At 44.3% G+C, this 3,248-nt stretch overlaps 1 long non-coding RNA gene across 1 annotated transcript; it reads left to right on the top strand.

Annotated features, from left to right (window-relative positions):
• The first annotated feature begins 920 nt into the window (after window positions 1-920).
• LOC140390102 (uncharacterized) lies at window positions 921-2,509 on the top strand. The gene is made up of 2 exons (XR_011934554.1): window positions 921-1,089; window positions 2,226-2,509. It is a non-coding gene; the product is annotated as an uncharacterized lncRNA (long non-coding RNA).
• Window positions 2,510-3,248: the final 739 nt, after the last annotated feature.

Genomic DNA, 3,248 nt, shown 5'->3' on the forward strand with positions numbered 1-3,248 from the left:
CAGCGTGAACATTGTATGAATTCTGGGCTGCACTTCAGAAAAGATGTGGCAGTATTAGAGTGATTCAGAATAAGTATTCTAGGGGTGAGGAACGACGGGTATAATGTTCGATTGGAGACGTTAACACTGTCGTTCTGAGGAGAATTAAAGTGGAGAGGAAATTTGTTCGAGATATTTAAATCATTAGGGTCTCAACGGAGATGATAGTTAGAAACTGTTTAATTTCTAAAACAAACAATGTCAGAGAGGACACAGATTAAAATGGTCATTCATAGAAGCAAAATAGACTTGAGGAAAATATTTTTTATGAAGGGAGTCCTTATGCACGGAAATGCATTGGCTTTAAGTCTGAAGGAGGCTAGTTCAAATGAAGCAGTCGCAAGACAATTAGGTTGTTACCCGAACAGGACAAATGTACAAGCGTAAGACCATATGGATGAGAAAAAGCGCTGACTGATTTCTTGATTTCTTCGAGTCAATGAGGCAAGTGGAATTTTTCTGCGCCACAGCAATTTTGTGGTGTTTTGATCTGATAATGACCTAAAAACACTATGTCAACTGGAGCAAGGAAGCAAAAGGATAAATGCAAAGAGATATGTTGCTGTAGAATAGGTACGGGATTTGAGAAGAACAAAATATGTTAACCATTACCAAAGTAGAAGAAAGAGCGAAGATTGCAGAAGGTGCAAAACAAATGACTAAAAATGCATGCACTTTGCAAATCCAGTGGTTTGATCTCGTTTGTGAAACCCTTGATTGATGCCCAGAAAAGAAAACAATGTGTAATTAGAAAGATGCAGAAATGCCAAATGGGGCAAGGTGCCAACTCAAACAGCGTCACGCAGAAAGGAAACACGCAATAATGTCTGAAACGCGCAGTTCCAGACGCTCACTTTGTCTGCATCAATTCAGCAACCACTAGGAGTGTGGGCGCACAACATTTCTGTTCCAAAGGACGGATTCCAAGCCGCAGGACCTCTGTGGAAAATATGCAACCATTGCCTTTCGTTGTGTGTTTGTTGCTATTAACTCAACTGAGCTTTTCTGTGGAAGAAGGTGCGAAAGATCTGCGTTATGAAGAATTCGAAGGTACAAGTGCGTAAATCTATTGGCCCTCAGCCGCCAATGCCTTGCTTGTGTCATTTTTTATCTGAATCTCTTTTTTGAACAGGCAAGTTGAGTAGCTTAGTGACAATTATGGTGAGGTTGTCATAAATATTGAATGATTTGATCTAAAACATTCCCATCGTACATATCGTGAGAGTTCGTTGTTTTCTGTGCAGAAAGACGGAATTGCTGTCGTTGTGAGCTAACCCAACCAGACCAGTAATACACATACAAACTAATGGGCCTTGCCAAATTTCTGGATCTCGGCCAGAACATTGATCCATTGGAGAACGTCTGAAATTTGTATCATGACCCAGGCGCCAGGGACATTCTGCAGCTTTTAAGTACGACTCACTGCACTGTGTGATGCTCAAGCCGTGTGTTAGGACAGGATTAGGAGCCCCTTCAGTCCCTCACTCCAACACGCAATACAAAGTTGGTGTGGTGAAATGGGAGGATATTGTCCCTCAGGGAAGTATATGCAACTGTCGTCTTAAAAAAAAACACATTTAGAGGACCGAGTCGGGAATAGATGTTCCATCCACCCATTCATCCACCTATCTATCTGTCTGTCTGTCTGGCTGGCTGGCTGTCTGTCTCTCTCTGTCTATCTGTCTATCCGTCAATCTAACTATCTATCCGTCAATCTATCCATCTATCTCTATCTATCTAGCAATCTATCTATCTATTTACCTATCTGTCAACCATCTACATATCTATCGATTTTCCTCAGCGCATAAAAATAACGCAGCTATTCTTACAGCTTGCGAGGAGAAATTGGCGTTGTGTTCCTTGGAACAAAGATAGCCGATTGTCCGTATGGAGTTTGCATATTTTCCCCGCGTCTGCGTGGATCTCGCCCCAACAACCCAAAGCTGTGCAGGGTTGGTGGATCGTCCACGCTAAATTCCCCCTTAATTGGAAACATTGAAAGAAAAAACACCTGGTTCTGCAACATAAGTGCTGCCGGATAGAGGGCTATGGACCGTGTGCAGGAAGGTAGGATTAGAAAGGGCACCTGGGTGTCTTCGTGCTGGCATTCATACGATGGACTGAATTGTCTCCTGTGCTGTAACTGTTCTATGAATCTATTCTATTCTCTACAATTTTAATTTTAGCTGCAAGATATTCCTGCATCAGGCGTGGAGGAGTTTGTCGTTATGCTGGCTGTAGCTTAGAGGAGCCGCCGATCTTCCTATACTGCTCCGAAGGACGTGAATGCTGCAAGCCGAGAGAGTAACCGTTTCGCTGGTGTTCGGTCTCTCCGAATTGGCACTGCGGCCAAGCTTCAAAAAATACTCTGACTGAATGTTTACATCCTGGATTCCCTGATCCTAGATCATTGCTATTTAAATACTGGGCTTTCTACGGAAATTAAATAAGCTGCAATGTATAAATCGTCCACTTGCGTTTTGTGTTTCTATTTATCCTAAGAAAGACACTGCGGCGAGGAGCCGGCCGGGTGGAGGGGCGGCGCGGCGGGGCGGGGGGCGGGGTGGAAGAGAGATCATGAGTTTCAGAAGACATAGAAATTGTCGGAAATACGTGGGTGATATCACTGCAGGAAAGCTCTTAAATTTAATGACTGATACAAAAAGGGACTGAAAGGCGATAGATGTTTGCATTGTTTCACCACGTAGATCAATCACTGTTTATTCCCCCCATCAGCTCCCCCACTTGCGGGTTTCACGGCAAAGAGGAAATCGGATTGACAAGCGGCAGGAACATAAGTGAATTAAGTAAGGGGGATCATTGTTTTTATAATTGAGAGTGCCCAATTCATTTTTCCAATTAAAGAGCAATTTAGTGTGGCCAATCCGCGTATCGTACACATGTTTTGGATTGTGGGGGCCAAACCCACCCAAACACGGCAAGAACAGCTACAGTGACCCAGAGCCGGAATCGAACCTGGGACCTCGGCGCCATGAGGCAGAAATGCTAACCACTGCGCCACCGTGCTGCCTAAACTAAGGTAGACCTTGATAAGGGGAAGACTTCAATCAGCGGGAAGGGAATATCTGCCTGAGGCGGAGCTTATCCAAAGAGAAAGGCCTTTTTGTGTTCACAAGGGAATGGGGCATCTGTGGCGGAGGCAGGGGATGGCGTGACGGTGACGAGAAGTCGGGGGACGTTTTGTAGAA

The sequence above is a fragment of the Scyliorhinus torazame genome, chromosome 14 (assembly GCF_047496885.1).
Source record: "Scyliorhinus torazame isolate Kashiwa2021f chromosome 14, sScyTor2.1, whole genome shotgun sequence".
In the NCBI taxonomy this organism is placed as follows: Eukaryota; Metazoa; Chordata; class Chondrichthyes; order Carcharhiniformes; family Scyliorhinidae; genus Scyliorhinus; species Scyliorhinus torazame.